The 20,610-nt window shown below is 41.4% G+C and overlaps 1 protein-coding gene across 1 annotated transcript in view; it reads left to right on the forward strand.

Annotated features, from left to right (window-relative positions):
- Nucleotides 1–640: 640 nt before the first annotated feature.
- Nucleotides 641–20,610, forward strand: part of cntn5 (contactin 5) — a 121,469-nt gene continuing 101,499 nt past the window's right edge. The window contains exon 1 of the mRNA XM_030743985.1: nucleotides 641–995. The gene's annotated coding sequence lies outside the window, so the exon portion shown is untranslated. The remainder of the gene's footprint in view (nucleotides 996–20,610) is intronic.

The raw sequence follows: 20,610 nt of genomic DNA on the forward strand, positions 1-20,610 counted from the left end.
GTGCACACTTCTTTTTGTAGGCGCAAGATTCGCCACCTGCTGGCCATCCGAAACACTGCTGTTTTAACACACCTGCGCACTACTGGAGTATTTAAGACGTGACTCAGTGAAAAAAGGCTCAGCCAAACTTCACCATTTGCTGCAGTTTATTTCACAGAAGTGCTAATTAAAATAACTAACAAGGTGTTAAACAAAAGTAAAATGAAAACTTTTCATAATTAAATAATAATCTTTAAGGGGATGGTGGTGGTGGTGGTGGTGGGGGGGGCAACAGGAGAACTCAAATAACAATCAGGGTGTTAATGGGGCTGTAGCTGTGTCTGTGATAGGGAAAATTAAAATTACAAAAGAAGCCGAAGTCAGTATTGTATGTGCTGTATTTTCAAAAAAAAAAGGGGGGGGGGGGCATATCCAGCCATTTACAAGGCAGCCCCCCCCCCCCCCCCCCCGCGCGCACACACACACACACACACAGACACACACTTAATCAGCTTCAGCGTCAAAGGGAGCAGCACACTGGAAACCAGACTCGCAGCAGGCTCTTTGCACAGTGGCACAAACTGATGCACTGATGCACTGATGCAATGCCACTCCTCATAACTAACTAAGGGCCACCTTTTCTTTTTTTTTTTGCTCAGCACCAGTGAGATGGGATGCTGCGCTGCAGACAGAGCCTCAGCCGGCTGCAGCGGTGCAGGCTGACTGAGAGGAGACCAGACCAAAGCCACGTCCAGCACGACGCACGGCACCTCCAGCAAGCTCCCTGAAGTGGAGGAAGAGGTTTCACGCTCGTAGAGGGTGAAGAGCTTGAGAGCGAAAGCAGCGTACCTGTTTACTGCTGATAGAGCTTTGAGGATGTGCTGGCTAACCTCATAGAGCGGCAGAGAGGAGGACCCGGACTTCACTTGGATATTACCGCTGCCGTTCCGTCGTTTGGGTCAGCAGCCACGGCCGCTATCACCCGGAGACCAGGGACGACTTTTTTTGTATTCTCCGTGAGTAAAATATTTTATTTATTTATCTACAAATTATCATTTGTAGAGCTACGAGCTCTGTAGGAGCGACCGCAGGTTGTTCAAAGGGAGACAAGTTCTGGAGATGAAGCCTGGAGATATGCCTGGAAAAAAGAGAACAGTGAGGAGCTCAGTAGTTTCAGAGGGTGTATTTTTGATTGATATCAGACTGTCAGCTGTGCTTATTTCTAAGCACGCTGCTTCAATAACTTCTACCTTTTCCAAAAGAGTGAGCAGAGTCCATATTAAGCATGTGGGCGATGGAGCTGTGTCAAGATGCACAAAACGCAGCACAAAGTGTCAAAATGACACATTTCAGCTCTTCATCGCGCCTGGAGGAAGCTGAAATAATGATTTCAGTTTTGAACTCAAATTAGCCTCTAACAGAGAAGCTCCGGCAGCCTTAAAGACAGAGAGAAAAGGTTTGAAATGCACTTGACACACAAGGGTTTGAGGTCTGGCAGCTCAAAGGGCTCCATTAAATGTTGTGTGAAAGAAAAGAGCAGATCCTAATTTGGTTTTTTTTTTGGGGGGGGGGGGGGGGGGGGGGGTGGGGGGGGGGGGGGGGTGGGGGGGGTGGGTGTGGGGTTGGGGGTGTGGGGTTTGGGTGGGGAGTGTGGGTGGGGGGGGGTGGGTGGGCAAGCAGAACCACCAGGAATTATCCAGTCAGAGACGCAAATTTTGCAGCTTGGCTCCATTGAAGGTCTGACTGTGCTGCTGATGGCTGCTTGTCCACTGTGGTTTTCAGGCTCACACACTCTTGTTTGATCTTATTGATTCAGCTTTTTCAAGGCTGCGTTTGGAGGACGCACAGAAAGCAGAGGGGCATTTTTAAGCCATTACTCAATTAGGATACATTTTATTTTCCCCCCTAGAAGTTTGCGTGACTTTCTTTTCAATGACAGTAATTAGAGAAGTGGTGACAGGAAGAATTAAGACTGTCAAAGGAAAATGCACCCTTTCAAGGTCTGTCAGTAAATCCCCCTGCTGCTCGGGCTTTTCTTCATTTTTAATACATTCCCACTTAGAGGCGCTACGAAGCAGCATTGTTATATTTTAAGGCTAATTTCTAATTTAAAGTCACTAAGTGTGTCAATACAAAATTCAAGACTCATGAAGATTTAAAAGATGAACCTTTGGGCCAGTTTTTCTTTCCAAAAATAGAGAAACTGGTTTTGTCTGCATCCCTCTGTTGCTCCCAGAAGTTGGCATGTAGTGCGTTTGAAGGTGATGTAGGAACGTTGTAGGAACGTTACACATCTTCAGTGTCGGAGGAAATGGCAGATGTTCACGTGCATCTTCAAGGCTTCAATTTTACAAGAAAAAGCCAGAAAAGGTTCCACCAACAAAAACAGTTATTTCATGTGTGACGCTTAAAATTTATCATGTTGACCCACGTTACACACTCCCTGGTGTTAGTGTGTGTGTGTGTGTGTGTGTGTGTGTGTGTGTGTGTGTGTGTGTGTGTGTGTGTGTGTGTGTGTGTGAGATGCTTTTTTTTGTTTGTTTCATTCACTGTTCCAGAGTCTGTGGCATCTACCTCACTGTTATGTCCCACACGACACACCGAGGCTGTGCTGTTTGCAGCGTGGACGCAGTCGATATCCACCTTTGCTACAATGCCAAAAAAATTATTGCAGGTTCAGCAAAACTGTTTGTCTTTGTTTCCTCCCAGCTTCCTGTTTTGTTTTCCTCTGAGTCCAGCTGCTTTATTTCACTCTAAACAGGAAGACGAGCTTTAACTTAAACTGATGTGGAGCCTTTTTGACTCAAGGATGCTTCGCTTAATTTACCCTGAAAAATAATTGGTCAAATTTTAAGAGCAGTAGCTGCATATCTCTAAATTATGTCTGTCCAGCTGTATACCAGTGCTAAGCTCATATAACCCCACATCTCAGTATAAGCCTGTCATGGGTTTCTGTTAGTGTAATAGAGCATCCATTAACACTTAATGATGGAAGTATAACTCTGAGGCATGCTTGTGATTTCAAATGCCCTATAATGTCCCCTAATATTATTATAGATATATATCTATATTTTATAAGCCCTATGTGCTTAAACGATTGCCACATCAGCTCATTCTACCGCTGGCTTTAATATCCTGAGATTATCTGAAAATGGCTCATCTCACTTAGAGATGTAGAGTTCAAGTCACCAGATGCAGTAATCAAAAGGAGATTCACCTGCAGATCAGGGGGAACGATGGAGGGAACGCACAGCTGTGCTTGTTTCACTTGGCATGAATTAGAGGTTACCCCCGTCTTTATCGTATGTAAATCGGTCATTTGCTTGCAGTGCATGCTTTAAAATGTTTGTAAATCCACATGGGGGCAGGTGTGAGATGAAATGCAAATTAGTAAATCGGCTAACCTTGATTTAAATGAAAGATGTCTTGATGTTACAGCCGCCCCATCCTCCTAAATTAAATGGCTATTGACATGGGCCAACAGACATGCATTTAGGGTGTAGCTAATTAAAAACGACAACTCTGGTGAAGGCTGGCCTTTGGGACACTTGGGGGAGAAAAAAATGCGTATCAGCAGTGACAAGAGAGAGGCTAGGGATAGAAACTGTCTCACCACCCGAGGGAATCCTATTTTCACTGACAAATCTGCAACTAATAAAGTGAAAAAGGACAAAAATGTCTTGCAGAGCACAAGTGGTACTCAACACGTCCCTGTAGAGTGTTGTGAGCAAAGCAATTCAAACAGTAATATGGCATCACGCTATATCCGCCTTTACTGCACAGAGCACTCTGAAGCTACTCTTATGGTGACAAAAGCGAAGTGAGGCAGCGGTAGGAAATTGCTGAGCATCCTCAAATATGTAAACAACATGTTTTTCACTATCCGGAGGATGCCAGGCCTTAATTTTGTCCTCGAAACACGATCGTGACTAACAATGCAGGCCCTGGGAATTTCTCCATGCAGAGATTTGAGATGACATGCATTTGTTGGATTAAAGAAATTCCTTTTAAGAAGTGTTGGTAATCTTGACAGTGGCAAACTCCTCCTTGGCTGCCTTCCTATCGAGCACTTTGTTTGTGAGGGAGGCTGGCCGAGCAGAGCCTGGAAGACAAACATCCCTCGTGACCCATCTGACAACTTAATTTATATAATTGCTTAGAAGCATCTGTGTAAGAAAGACTGACTTTCAGCAGCCTCATCCACTTGTCACTGTTGTGAATGACTTGGATTTGATGTCCAATGAGTCAAACCGACAATCTTAAGTCGCTCTGACGTTGCAGCACTAAAGCGCGTGTGAACAAAATAAGCACCGTTAATTTGAGCGCAGCTTTGCATCCTTCTCGAGCCCCACCTCTTTGTCTCGTATGATCTGAATCTTGTGACGCAGCCAGCAGGTTATACAATAAATCCTCGCACCACGACGATTGTGTGAGTTAGCAGTGTGTAATTAACACAAGTGACATGACTGTATCAACCCGGGGCCTTCCTCTCTTGATTTCTGCTGCTTTCTCAACGGCTAAAATAACTTCTTTTGCTTTGCTAACATGTGCCGCAGCCTCAGGTGGGTTAATTATGCCGTCCTGGTATCCATTTGTCTCTGGGCCGTCCTCATTGTGTTTAATTTGAGCGAGGCATCTGAAGATACCTGCAGGCTTCTGCTGCACCGCAGCTTAAATATGTGCTTTTAAAGTGTTATAGGTTATTAATTTCATATGCGAAACGAGGCAGTGTGCTTCACACTCCTGATTCAAAATACGGGCTCTCAGTCGGTGAAACTGGGTGATTATCGGGGTGACGTGAAATCTGCACAGTAGCACCCTTTACTTGAGCATATTACTCGTGCTGAAATAGGAATAAGGAAGGAGTTTGTCAGTGAAGTGAACATCAAGTATTTGCAGAGATGGTATGGAGAGAGCAGTGATGATGGTGGGGAATAGCCTGAGGATGGAGTGTTTTTCAGTAGGCAGCTCCTGATTTTATGTGACAGTAAAGGGCCTTATCTACCAGGGCCATGATGAAGCACAACACTCTTTGATTTTTTATCTTACAAACGTCTAACAATCTCATGCTGTAGACAGATTAGTGAGATGAAGGTGTAAAAACTGGCTATGCGGTTTCATGGGAGTCAAATACAGGGTCTAAGGCTATATCTGCATCCTGCTGATAGTACAGAATGAAAGATTAGCTCAGTTTAGTGACACTTGTGAATTTCAGATGAAAGAAAGTCAAATGCATATATGTATATAAATAAAGTGTTTAAAAATATGTAATTTTTGTTTCCATAAACAAGTTTGTTTGTGAGATTTGGAATGCCAAAAAAAAGGGGGGGGGGGGGGGGGGGGGGGGGGGGGGGCTGCATGCAAGCTAATGGATATTCTTGAACTGAATTTGAGCTATAATAAGTTATTGTTACCTAAAAATCAGAATTTCATTTGCATTCTCTTTTGTGCTGTAATGTTCTCATTACCTCAAGCAGAGCGTTGATCCTCCAAATAATTCCTGGGAGACGATTTTTTTTTTTTGTATCTCACTTAAAATTCATCGGTGCTCACACCAGACTTTCCGGGTCCATATCTGTTCCTGTGGTATCTTAATAAGAGCATCAGCAGTGTTTATAGAAATCAAAGGAACGTGGAGAGAACTGTGATTTCGTTGTAACATTTCATAAGTCCTGAGGCCATAAACAGAAATCCACCTTCTGTACTGCACCTGTTAAACACACACGATGCTCTCAGTTATTGTAAACAGTCTCTGAACTTTTTAATCATGTCTTGTTACATAATTGAGCAGAATTACCTTTTTATATTCTAATCTTTCACCCTACTGTAAGTGTCTTTTTGGCCCTGTTGCTTAACGGTTGTTTGCTAGCTCATGAGCGATTTTTATGTGCTGTTTTCTCTTGTAAATGTTTGATTGGAAATGAGGAATCATCTTGAGAGCAATTTTGTTTGACTCGTGCAGATTTTTTTTTATATGCACGTGCACACCATAAATGCTAATTACAAATTACTGTCAGCTCTTCCAGAGTGCAGACAGATTCTGTCCACTGAAGTAACCTCGGTGGTCCTCCGTGGCGTTGCTCACTCGTGTCTCCTCCAAGAGAGTATTTTAGGGTCACCTTCCTCGCAGTACTGAGTCCTGCAGGCTCATGTGCAGTTGTCACATTCCTCTCGTGCCTCCTCCTCCCGAGAGATGAAATGCGTACGGAGGAATCTGTCAGAAAACAACGAAGAAGGCTGTTGAGCTTAGCTCTGCTCGTGCAGTACCCCTCCACTCAGTCTCCTGTGACAGCAACAGCGAATGTATTATATCCTAGTGAATGCATAAATTCAGAAGTGTTGTTTTGCTAAGCTATGATGCTATGATGGCATTCATGTGAATGGGGAAGACCTGATCATTGGTGATTTCACGTTTCCTGTTTGTGACTTTGATACAGTTGTTTTAGGGATTTTAGTGGATGATCATCCTGGGATTGTGACTTTGCAGAGTTGGCGAGAAAAATGAAAAATAATGTCCGTCAGTGTGTAGACTGTGTGATGCAAAAAACGTGGGCCTGAATACCAGTAAAATATCTGCTGGATATTAGGATGATGTGAGGCTCCATTAGGTGTTGAGATAAGACAGATGCATCGATGCATTTTATAGAAAATTAAGAAATAGATGCTGTTCTGTGAAGCTTCTATTCAAAGCCTCTATTGTGCTGTGAATGCTGTTTGGGCTTCATCATATCAGCCGTCAGCGTGCTGTGAGGAGCATCATAATGCTCCTGAAGAAAGAAAAAATATTACAAGGGAGATTAAATGTTTTCATTTCTTTTCTTGCATTTCACAGTAGCTCTTCTTTTATTTCAATAAGTGCAGTAAATTTATGTGTTTTTTATTTTAATTTACAATTCAAACCTTCCTCCTAACGTCTCTTTAAATCATAATGCTGTTATGCTCTTAATAAAACGATCAGATAAGTAACCTCTGAGCGCCGGGTGAGAGGCTGCTGAATTGTCTCATTTTCCAGCAGTTTGTTTGAACAATGGCTGCTGAATTTAACATAATGGGAGATTAATGAGTGATGTGACAGAAAGCGATGACTGAACAGGAATTAAAATATCAAAAGTGAAGCCTATGAAAATAAAACCGGCCACAGCTTATTTTGAAAACATTCAGATTTCATCGGGTCTAAAATTATGAACCAGAATTCCTCATTCGAGCTTTTGATGAGCAGCATCCAGTTGGTCTGTAATGAATCAGCCGCAGTATGTAGAGCATTTAATATTTAAGAACATGCAGAGAGTTACGTCAAAATGCACCACAGCGGGGGAGCGTCAGCCTTCTTTATTTCAAAGACTCATTACTGACTGTGATTTGCTGCAAAGCTTTTCTTGCACTTACAATTAGATCAGACATTGTTTTCAACTTGAGCAGCATTAAGTTCACTCCCTCCTTTGCTTTTTTCCCCACGCTGTGTGGGTGAGAGGGGGTGAGCTGAAAAAGACCAACACGGTGAAATCGGAGCAGAGGAGAGACGACAAGAAACGACTGAAAAACTCAGCAGAGCCTTTTTTATTTATTTATTTTATGTTTTGGAAGGGGTGTACCTGCTTTGTGCCTGAGTGATAATAATAAAATCTGGATTTAGAACTGCAAAATAGCAGCTTGAATATGATTTGGAAGTGACTGCTGGTTATTAATGTAGTCTCAATGGACCGTGTTTCATACACTGTTGGATTTGTTCCAGTGTCTGATAAAGGGAAACGGAAAATATGTAAACGAGGGCAGTTTCAAGGGAATATATACTATATTAAAATACAGTGTATGTGAGCACAGTAAAGAAGCAAACAGATAGTAAAGGGCTGACACCGGCTAACACTGGGAAGAATATGAAATATTAATGTATGACAGCATTCGAGCAGGTTTTAGTCTCTTTCCATCAAAAGTTGGCAACATTAAGTGAGCATCAAGCACAAGCTGGAATAAAGTGCATGTGACACACACACACACACACACACACACACACACACACACACACACACACACACACACACACACACACACACACACACACACACACACACACACACACACAATATAGCACATCCATATGTGCAGAAACAGGCCATGTCTGTAAAGATGTAAACATGTACATGGAGCATAAATCTGCAAGCGTGCTGTCAATCAGAGTGGACTTGTTTTTCCTGATGTCTCCAACAGAGTGTGAAGTTTTTCATGTAAAACAGCTGATCACATCACTAAAGTTTCAGCAGTCAGAATAGTTCATGTATATTTCAAGACCACTAGCCTGAAAACACCGTGAGCCCGATGACGGGGGAACCTGCCTGCCTGCAGAGTTATTTTCAGTGTTTCACAAATAGTTAAGCAATAAAACACCTGAAGAATGCAGGTGATCGCACCGAGGACGTCCTCAGTGGAGAAGTTACTTCAACAAGCACCAGTGACACCAACTTGATGACTCCTGTGACTGCTACTGTGCAGTAATCAATAAACTCTTCAGTATATTTTCCATAAAATAAGTGACTTAAATGCTACACACATAGTTATACCTCTAAAATAGTATCCTGTAAACTATAGGAAATATATATATTTAAACCCAGTTCTGCAAACAGCTCAAAGGTTCACAGATTGTTGCTTATGATCAACTTTTAATTGTAAAAAGAGTGTAATGTGTACAGGAGGTTACATCTGAATGAGTTTTCTGTGTTTATGCTGTGCTTTAAGATGCTCTGCAACCACACAGTACAGACTCTGATAAGCCACAATAAGCCTAATTCTCCCATACAGTAACTCGCTGCTGGTTTACAATCGGCTAAGCCTTAAAATATGCAATAATTAGGATCAGTGTATATGATAGTGGTGACATCAGAACGTGCTGGAAGTCTCCAACTTTGGGCCTTTACTGAGTTTCAGCCTCCAGGCTGCAAAATGAAGCCCACCAAAACGTCCCAAATTTGCATTTCCTCGAATGCCCGCTTGAAGCTTCCTCTAAAAGTGAGTCATCACCTGTTTACTAAAAATACTTTTGATCTCCACAACAGTTTCCTCTCCTGTGAAAGGTGTTATACACTGTACATGATGAGATATTTAAAGTCTTTATAAGTTTATGTTGTAGACAGATTTTTGCTGATTTTCTAAGAATCTCTTTAAGACCCTCTTTTTGTATCCAGTCATGCTGCTGACCTGTTGCCACTGAACCTGTAATTAGTTGTAAAATTATTTCTTTTTAATACCACTGACTTTTCCAGCCTTCTGTTGTCCCTGTCCCAACTTTTTTTAGACTTGTTGCTGCCATTAATTTCAAAGTGGGCTCATATTTTTCATGAAATAGTAAAATGTCTCGGTTTAAGCGTTTGATGCGTTTTCTGTGTTTTATTGTGAATCAAATATGGATTAATGAGATTTGATGATCTTTTTGGAATTGGGGTTGTAAGTCAGATGCATCTATAATGCTCCAGCTTTACTCTGTAAATATTAAATTTTGTCATGCCCGTTTCACTCAGTGGACAAACGTACGGAGCTGCTCGGCCACGGAAACCCACACCACGAAGCTCCCGGTGCAGTTTTTGTGCTGATCGCAGTGCCAGGGGAGATTTGGAAGTCTGCAGTTACTGAGTCAGCAGAGCGATGGTGACTTTTGTGCAGCCGGTGCCTCACCACTCAGCACCCCTCTGTGTGACTTTACATGCTCTGCCCATTCGTGGCTGAGCTGCAGCCGACGGTGGGATATCTGCGAGGGCAGAGGTTTCACAAACGTCCTGTTACGGCACCACTCTCTGATTCAGCGAATGACTCATTCTTTCACAAATGTTTGTAAAGGCAGATTGCACGGCTCGATTCTGGATCGTACACACCTGTGGCAGTGCGACCGGCTGCTTGTGGAAAGCCTGGTGGAGCTGTTGTAGGAGCCAAGAAATGTTTGGACTGCCTTGATTATGTTGCATGTTCATCTAACACCTTCAGCTTTGGGTTTTCATCTCATATGTTTTGAAACCTAATTTTGAATCATGGTTTCATTGGTGCAACGTAATCAAATTTGCACGAACCATCATCTGTAATTTGTGATCGGTGATCCCGCTTTAAAGGGATTATGTCAAAATGAAATTTAGCTGTTAACGTTAACCAGGATGTAGCATCGCAGTTTTCTCCATGAAGGCACTTTATCACCTGAGGAGCTGGACTGCAGAGATCATATTCAAATAAACTGAGGATTAATTAGGTCCATATATCACTGCCATAACTGTACCACGGGACTTCAGAGAACTGCACTGGGAATAAGCATGTGACCAGGAAATCCACGAGTATGTTAAACACAGTCACTGCTAATCACGCTGTTAATGCAGATTTTTCCGAAGCATCTTCACTTCCAGCTTCCATTCTGTGGACCACACTATGGTTACCATAGCAACTTGTGCCCCTTGATTTGAGCGAGGAAAATCAGGTCACATTATTTCTGTGCTGGATGCGACCTTTACTTCACTTTACAGATCTAATGTTTGGTTTCCTCTTTCCTGCCCACCGCTCAGTTTGCATCTCCACTTAATTGTCGGCGTTCAGTCAGAAATCAGCATAAATCCAGACGTGAATTTTAATCTGGCTAAGTCACATATTTTATACATTCAAAGTGAGACTCTTAGATGGGACAGTCATTAACAGATAAATCAGTTTAGACTTTTTCTGCTTCAAACTGTTCCCATGCATCTATTAATAACTACTAATTTATAGAATAACATTTACACCTTAGCTGGTTGGATTCAGACTGAATCATTTGAAGTACCCTGTCATTTTGTTGTTACCAGTACAAGTGGATGTGTTAACTGTGCAGACCTGAGCTCCAGAGATCCAACAATTAGTTTTGAGACAGTCCCCTCCTGTGCCAGATCATTAAATCTCAATTTTCAGTAGAGCTCATTTAAAGCATAATTGTGTGACACGTGGAAACTGTGTTCTGCCAGCGAAAACTCAAGTGCAAAGTTTCAGGTGCTTAAAACGTGTGTGTGTGTGTGTGTGTGTGTGTGTGTGTGTGTGTGTGTGTGTGTCCATATGTATGATGCTACAAAACTGTGTGCAGAGGGTAAACAAATGTAAATGTGATGATGCAACTTACCATATATATATTCATGTTTGTGGATCCTCAGAGTATTTTTAAGAAAACTGTTAAGTCGCCTTTGTCCAAAGAGCAGAACAAGCGCGGGATATCTGAGAGGACATTTCTGGGCGGTGGGTTGTGTAGAGGCAGCCGGTGCCTGTAGCAAAGCCGTATTTTAAGCCGTTCTAAGGTTAGAATGAACTGATTAATTCGTATACGTGTATTCTCTGATGGAAAGTTAAAAGTAACCAGATATGTCGATATTCTGCCCTTTAGCAGATTTGGCTGTCGCTCTGTAAATGTTTCATTCATGGCAAGAGAAATTTTTTAAATTAAAACACTTAAACAACTGCAAAATGTAATTTATACCAAGCTGCAGCGATTAATCGTGCTTTGCATTTTACTGAGCGTGGAAAGTTACTCCCTGCGAGCCGTGTCACATCCTGTAGAGGGGTGACCTCTCTGACCCCCCCCCAACCTCATCACTGAGAATGAAACAGAACCAGTGAGCTTTTTGTTGATTGCTTTGACCAAGTATCTCTAAATTATTTATTCATTCATTTAATAAAAGTCCATCTGAACTTGAAATTTAATCAGACATGTTTCTGTTTAAGGTTTAAATGTTTTCAGTGTGTCCTTGATTGTCTCGACCCAGCAACTCCAAACAGCTGAAAACACCAATTAAAGTGATATAACCTCAAAATGATATCATGATATTTCAAGGAAATTGACCATAATGATATTTCTGAGAGCATTTTATCAGTGCATGCAGCCTGCTGGCAGCAGCATGTATTTATTAGCGCAAATAAAATAAAGATTTCTTGCATATTTTTAAGTTATTGTGCTTTGCAGGAGGTTGTTGAAGCATCATGGGAGGTGTTCACTGATAGACCCACCTGAGAATTTCTCATTATTCAGTGCATTAGGGAATATAAATATGTTGCATCACCATATCATTGATAGTGTGCTATGACACTTTTAAAAATATACTGGTATTATTGCAGGTAATATGATACAGCACAGTCCTAATTAAAGCACTAAAACGAGTCCTTGGGATTGGGTTTAGCCGCTCCATGGTTAACTTGGCACAAAAATAAGGAAATTTGTGTTTGGTGGATTATTTCTTTGTTGTAACAATGATTCTAGGCAATAAATCTGATACTGTTGGAAAGCCTGTTTATTTCCCCTTAAATGAAGCCACATTTGTGAGGAAACTGTATTTGTGGGTTGAGCAGCAGAGTTGAGTCTGTGGGTTGAGCCCATGAAAAACTTGCCAAACAGCTGCTTCTGTTGCTGACTCTTGTTTTGAGCTCCTGGTACCCCAGGTGCTGACAGTCAGGCAGTCCCATATCTCTACAGTCTGGGACCGAACTCTGACCTCCAAGATGACCACGCTCGCCCCCACACAGCGGGTTTATCAGAGACTACCTCCAGAATTTGGGAGTGGAGAGGATTGAGTGGCCTGCCTGCAGTCCTGAGCTCAACCCCACTGGACACTGTGGGATCAGCTGGGGTGTCCCGTTTGTGGCAGAGTGACCAACACAACCACACTGGCTGATTTGAGACAAATGCTGGTTGAAGCATGTGATGCCGTCCCACAGCAGTGTGTGACCGAGCTGGTGACCAGCATGAGGAGGAGGAGCCAGGCTGCTGTGGCTGGGTGTGGTTCTTCCACATGCTGCTGAGGCTCCTGTGGGTTACATGAATAAATTGTTAAATATGTCTCGTTTCTTCAGACTTCAATCATCCAATCCAATAACCTGTTTGGCACTGGCAATTTAACATTTTCCTCACAAATGTGGCTCCATTTAAGGGGAAGTTAACAGGCTTTCCAGCGGTATCAGATTTATTGCCAAGAAGCATCGTTACAAGGAAATAATCCACCAACACAGGTTTCCTGACTTTTTTATGCTGGGTTTATATGGATGTTTGAACTGAAATTCATAGATAAGATGGTAGATTTTGAGTATTTTACAGATTTATTAAACAACAAAAAAAGAAAACAAACATTGTATAAGTTTTGATTTCCTGAAGTGGCCAAACAGTTCAGTGGATCTCATCCTTGGAATTAAATCTAAGGTAGTAGGCCTCGTAAGAGAAGTGGTGAAATGCACCAACTCACGTTCGTTTCTTCAGGATATTTTGTGAAGATCATGATGATCGGGAGTCTGTGCTGTTTATTCTGCTACATGTGTTGACTTTGCAATGTGATATGGATTTAAGCGTCCTTGTGGGAATGCTGTTATACAACATTGGAGATTGGGAATGATCTTGGAACCATTAACTCATGAAATTCATCCATTACAAGGTTAGTGATTTTTTTTTTTTCTTTTCTTCAATGTAATCATTCACATTGACATCAGCCACAAAATGAATCTCTTTACATTTATTTCTGCATTTGTTTACTTGCCTGATAGAAGTCCTAAGAAGGCACCACACTGAATGAATCCAATAAGAGAACCTGAATTTGTTTTGTACCTTATTGTTCACCTTGCAGCTGAAAACACAGTATGAACTAAAGCTGGAATTTTATCAGGCATAAAAAAGATAAACAGAAAACAGGCTCTCTTCATCTTCCTGAAACTTATAAATATGACACGTTCAAAGATCCCGTGGGAAACGTGCACCGCTCAGAGGAGTGGGAGCCGGTGCTCGTAAATGACAAACAGCAGAACAGAGAGTGGTGCAGCCTCCCAGGGCGACACGTTTCAAGTGGCCGAGTGTGCACGGAGAATATAGCTTTTTGGAAAAATTGAGTTGACAATCATTAACGTGACAAATTTCTCAAATCTTTGAGTTTAACAATGAAGGGTTTACCTGCCACTGGAAGAGTTCTCTCTGAAGCAACAGGCTTATTCAGAGGAAATTAACATATTTATGACTCATTCTGATGGTGGGACTGAAGTTCACCTCTTTCACAGAGCAATGAATGATGCAGCCTGCTGTAATAAGTGGACATAACTTAATATAGATTGGTTGTTGCTGCAGAAGGAAAACAATATTAGAACATCTTTCCTTTGTCGTTTTCCACTCTCTGTGTGTATATGAGTAAAAATGGCTAACAGGACCAGAAGGCTAATAAGATTAACAAATGTAATGATTTAGGTTTTGTCTAAAATCCTGCTGCTTTGATTGGAGGGGGGTTCACTCAGGGCCCAGTGGCTCACCGGGCTTGTAATACACTGGCAGAAAACCCATATAACCATTCTTTGTAATGAACTAACTGCGGCGTGTGCAGAGCAGCAAAAAGAAATCACCAGGTGCTATTTTGATCCAATGAGCCAGATTAGAGTCGGTTCCTTGATTAGACTCAGGTGCTGGCATTCGCGCTGTTGCTGGAGGTTAACACACAGCATTCACAGCACTAAAGATATTCTTGTGTCCGGTGCTTTTGCAGTATCACAGATGGATTATGAAATAATCTGCCGTCCACAAAAATGACAGAACTTTCCACTTTTAGCGGGCGGGTTGGAAAACAAGCTGCTTGTTTTAAAGTCTGAACACAAATGTTGTGCAGTGACGCTCAGACATCAAACGTAACGCTCGCCAGAACCTCATACGCTGGTCGGCGTTGGTGTCCGTGCTGTTGGTCTCTTAGAGAAATCCTTTACAAATGGTGCTTACTTTAAAGAAGAGAGTCATGCATCATGGATGTGGCCCTCTGGTTGTTAACATGCTTGTGTCCTTATGTGTTCATGAAGTGAAACTCAGAGATTGTGTAGGTGAGCCTGTGGGAGGATTATTAATGTTTGCCTGCACTGCTCTTGGCTCTGGATCTCACAGGGTCTCATTGTCTCACCCTTACCCAGGGTTTCTGTGGCAATGCAGCACTCGGGCTTTGGCTTCGCCTCTCTGACGGTGACCCTGTGGCTACCACGTTCATCTCCTAAGTCTGCTGCCACCATCTGCACTTGCAGATTTCGTGCAGTTAAGGCAGTCCAGCAGGGACTGACGGGACATGCAGGACATGCTTTACAGTCAAAAACGCCCTGCAGACCAGGCTTAACTCCCTACTGTCCCCCCTGTGCACCACTGTGCTATTATGAATAACCATGTAAAATAATCCAGATTACAAATCGTGATTATGACTTTTGTTATATTCAAGCACCTTTACGTTGCAGGTTTCATGATGGTATATATGTACTGCAGGTCATTATAAATGTTCTCTGTAGTGAATCCAGCATCAAAATAACATCCCACTGCAGTTATGTCAAGAACTGTGGATTATCTGAAAGCAAGGCACAAGTGGAAAAACACTAATTCTGTGCAGCAGTAAAATGTTGGAATGATATGTTTGGCTGTATAATTTTAATCATAAAAATTCACCAAGACTAGTTCTTGCTTCGTTGTACTGCATTAACTTTTTACTGTGTCGAGGATATTTTCCAACACTTGCGTTTTTTATTATATGTAAAATTGATTGACAGTCTTCTTATGAAAACACAAAATAATACTTTACCTTCCCATGATTCTCGGCAGCTGCAGCGATGATAAACACTTTCTCAGCCTGAGACTGAGGGAAAGGCTCGTGCATCTCTGCATTGATTTTAAAAACAATGCTGCATTTTAACACTTGGTGCATGATGTAAGTTTGTGGACTGTGTCACATTTTTACTGTAATGGTAATTTGCACAGTTATCAGCAGCCTGCCAAGTTCTCCAAAAAAAAGCTACTTTCTTAATAGAAAAGCAGCGTTACAGTGAGAAACGTCTGCATGCTAACTGCCTCTCCTAACCTATTTCCCAAATCAGCTCAGCCTGGCCTGAATTCTTCCACATATCTTCATATATATGTGCCACCTTGCTCATTTGGCTTTGAAGTGTCAGTATGTTCTCATATTCGCTCTTCTCTAAGGACATATAAGTATTTCAGGCACACACTTAATTCTCACTCTTTCATTGCAACAGCCAGGCAGCACATGTAATTTTAACACTGTGAAAGGAGGTAGCTCCATTCAGGTGTGCACTATCTTGTGGTGAAGACAATAATTGCCTGTGCTGCTCTTCCCTTTGGTAATTGTCTTTTGATTGAGGTCATCAGGACAATTAAAACCATTGAGGGGTGAATAGTGGCAGCCAGAGACTGCAGACAGCAATACTAGGTGGAAGAAAGGATGAACAAAAAAATATACAGAAGAGATAATTGTGTGTGGGAAGACCTGGTGAAGTCAGGATGAAACACTGTACAGAGTGACTTTGCCCGATTTATCACGATCTATTAATTATAGGCCTTCTTCCAAAGTCTATTAAAGGTAATATCAGTGATCAATGGGAGGCCAGTTTTCTGTTTTTAAGATGTTATACGTCTGTTATGTAGAGCAGTCACTTAGAGTTCAGATCAAATGGCACAAAGCTGCTTTTTTTTATACAGCCGAAGACCAGGACTGCTTCAAGTGCTGCGACCCAAACAGCAACATCTACTGTTACTACAGGTGATACTAGTACATAAAACTTTATCATGACTCATACTCACTGCATTCATAAACTACAAAAAGTCAAAGTTTGGAAGTGTAATTTACCTACAGTTGACTGTTTCCTTTATTACTGTGCGTAATAATGCACAGTACTGTGCAAAAGTCTTGAGTCACCTACAGTTTTTTATAGTTTGCTGGAAAAATGGGAAAGCACAGACTGTAAGACAAAAACGGCGATTATACTGTAATTCTAACAAGCTTATAAATCAATATTTGGTGTGACCGCCTTTATTTTCAGCGCAGCCTGAACTCTGAGGGAAGCTTTGTTGCCATTTCTTTACCTTTTGTTTCTGCCGGAGGTTTCTTCCTGTTAAAAGGGAGTTTTTATTTCCCACTGTCACCAAGTTCTGCATCAGTTTTGAATTTCTTTAATAATAATAATAATAATTAGGGATGGCACAATAATGTCCGATACCAATATTTTACATTTGGATATCTGCCGATACCGATACAAATCTGATCTTTTTTTAAAAAAACAATTGTTTTTAAATGCCTGGATGCAAGTCAAAAGTCTCTCACACAACAAAATAAAAATCTTTTAGTTGTCCCACACACAAGACTAAGGACCGGGGGGGGGGGGGGCAGAGCTTTTCAGGCAGTGGCGCCAAAGCTCTGGAACTGTTTACCACTCCATCTCCGTTTAGCTGACTCTGTGGCGTCAGAAAGCCTGGTTAAACTTTTCTGTTTAACCAGGCTTTCTGTTGACTTTATTTTTATTCTTTAAATATAGTAATGTTAATATGTTTTAACATGGTGTTTTATATGTTTTGTTTTTTTGATATTGTGTTTTAATTATTGTACAGCGCTTTGTGACTTGTTGTCTGTGTAAAGCGCTATATAAATAAACTTTACTTACTTACAACAATTGCTCTGTCACCTGAATCCTGTTGCTTCTGTGTGAGAAGGTGATGCATTGGCTTATGGCATGTTGCAAATTTCATTAGGGCTGCAACTATCGATTATTTTAGCAATTGTGTATGCTATTTATTATTACATTGATTACCCATGTAACTGGATAAGAAATACTTTTTTCACATTAACAGTTCATCTGCATATTTTAATTTCCGCACTGCAGTTTTTCCCTGTGTGAAACAAACAGAGTGGATGGAGCAGCTCTTTTCTTCACTTACTGGTCAGGTGGTTGATGAAGGACCTCCAGCTGTTTCCCAGTAAAGGTTTAATGGTGCTTACAGGGGAAAAAAAGCTTCTTTCGGAAGCTAAAAAAACATTTCCTTCCGCTCCACCTGAGCTCGCCGGCTCCGCCTCTTTGCGCTTGTGCAGACAGACTGCACGTAAATCAGCTGACTGCTGCTGTTGCGTCATCAGTGTTTGTGTTGAAAAACTGGGGGCTGCGTGAGCGTAATGTTGTAATGCTTTGTATTGACAAGCATTCTCCTAAATGTATATATTTAGTCACTAATCAGGGATTAAAGTATCAAAAATATGTTGACGGGGAAGGGGTCCTTCCGGTACCGGACGGTCACTAGTGCTAATAGCTGCGCTCGCTAACAAACTGGGAGCTGAAGTAGAGAAAAAAAAATAACAGCTTAAGTTCTCAGCACAGCGAGCACAAACACAGCAGAGAGCGGTGGAGCCGTGGAAAAACATGTCAGCGATGATCCACGATGTTAAAGGGAATCCGTCACAGCGACGGAGAACTTTTTAGAATCTGAGGGTTTTGTTTTTTTAGTCCACTCCATTCCAGTAGGTGGCGGTAATGCAGCTCTAAGCTGGTTTGGTCAACCGCAAACCCACACGAAGAAGACGATGACCGAGCACTGTAATACCTCCGATGTGGGTCGGATCGCATCGGATTGTATTTTTTATTTCTTTCCGATATCCGATCCAGTAATTTAGGTCAGGATCGGCACATCCCTGATGATAATAATGATACATTTTATTTGTGGGCGCCTTTAAAGACACTCAAAGTCACTTTAAAGAGTAAAAATGGCAAGAAAACTGGAACAATGAAACAATAAAGCAACAGCACACGAGCAATAAAACCAATTTGTTAAACAGAGTGTAATGAAATCTAATTAGATTATGAGTGCTCGTTTAAACAGGTGAGTTTTTAGATGGGATTTAAAGAGACGAGTGTCTGTACATACTGACAACGATTTGAACCAAATATGTCAAATTTGGATTCATCGCTCGCTCCATCAGACCTGTTGATTTAAGGTCGAGTCGATGTGCAGTGTGGCACACCTCAGCCTTTCCTCAGCCCCCTTCCTATTGAGACGTTTTCTGATGAGGCTTCAGCGAACAGCACATGGAAATGATAAATGTATCTCTCAGCTCCTGTGTCAAATCTTTTTTCCCCTCTTGCCTGTAGATAGCTTTTTTTTTTTTTTTTTTTTAACGTCTGCCATTTCTTTCTTTCAACTTATCTAATTTCCTCAAATTTATTTATATGACGCACTGTACAGCACACCGAGCTTTCAGCTAATGGCTCTTTGGGGATCACCTTGTTAGTGCAAAAATGCTACTTTATGCCTGTCAGACTGTTATCTTTGGATTCAAGTAAAGAAATGGAGACACGTGATTTGCTTTTGCCATAGCCTGCAAGTAGCAAAGTTCCTACACACACACAATTTAAAATTGGTTCTTTGCTAAGTTAACACAGGGTCATCCTTTGAGTTACAGCAGGTGCCTGTTTATGCTTAAATGAGTCGCAGGTCATAAATTATGACCTGCATATAAACTATGTTGTTTTTGTATTGTTTTTTTTTTTTTTAAATAACATTTACATGCCACCTGGGGCTGGACCTAGTGCTGGGAAGAGGCTCAGCTCCTTCATTGCACTTTAATTCCCAGAATTTCCTGGATTTTTTTCTGGGGTTTTTTTTGGATTTTTGGGGGGATTGTTTTTCTGTACTTCCTACATATTCCAGACCACAGTTTTTAACCTGCACTTCCACAGCATTTTACAGTGTTACCCACTGAGGAAAAACAGTCACACAGAGTAATTAGAGTAATTTTGTATGCCTTCAATAAATGTGTGCAGGAGTGCTTTATGACTAAGACACATCACTCAGCCCAGTGTTGTCAAAGTCAGCTCAGTAGTCTCTGGGATTTCATTGTGATCCTGCAAATAATGAATAGAAATCAGTTTCTTCTGCTGATTATCAGGGAAAAGGCCAAATACTAACTGGTCTCCTCCGTCCCTATGTGGGAGATGTACTAATACACCCTGAATGTATGAGTAGCATTTTTAAAGACTGCAGTTTTGTGGTTTTCTTGTTCTGCTCATGATTTCAGAGCTACCCAAAAAACTTAATTAATTGCAGGACTCCCTCAGCTTGCACTTGTGATTTTACACAAACTTGTGTTACACAAAGTGTTAGCAGCTTACTGGGACTTCAGGGCACAGCACACATATGCTTGTGTAACAGGTTCCCTAAAAGGAATTGACAAAATTATTCACAAATGCCAGTGATTGATTTTTTTTTTTGGGATCGTGCCAGTAGGTGAACGGGGCAAACAGAGCGCGTGCTGACTGCAGACACTGAGGTATCTTGTTTACCTTCAAAAAAGCACCTGGGCTTGTTTTGGATGCAGTGAATTAACAGTTTGTTTTGCAGGAAGTTGGAGAAGTATTTTGTAAATATTTAGCTTGATTATGAATCTGAAGTCTGTGACCAGCATTCAAATTAAATAATTTCATTTGCTTGGATTTACTTGGATTTCCTAAGGCCAGAAACATTTTTAAAAAGGGTCTACCTGTTTACTCTGGTGTTCAACATGGTTATAAATGTATGCATTATTTTTACTCAGTGGAGAATTGATATGAAAGCATTGCAATATGAAGACGTCACCTTTGGGAATGCTCATAGCCACTATTATTCATACATGGTGGTGGTTTATGTTGCTTATACCTTTCTCTATCAGATCGGATAGGAGCTGAGACTCAGACTGCGAGACCGCCTTTCTGAAGCAAACTTCAATTATTTAAATTACAGCTGAGTCCATTCGTATTTGGACAGTGACACACTTGTTTTTAAGTATTTGCCTCTGGAGACCACCACAGTGGATTTTACAGCAGACAGTCAGGATGCTGTTTAAG

Source organism: Archocentrus centrarchus, chromosome 13 (genome assembly GCF_007364275.1).
Source record: "Archocentrus centrarchus isolate MPI-CPG fArcCen1 chromosome 13, fArcCen1, whole genome shotgun sequence".
NCBI classification, from domain to species: domain Eukaryota; kingdom Metazoa; phylum Chordata; class Actinopteri; order Cichliformes; family Cichlidae; genus Archocentrus; species Archocentrus centrarchus.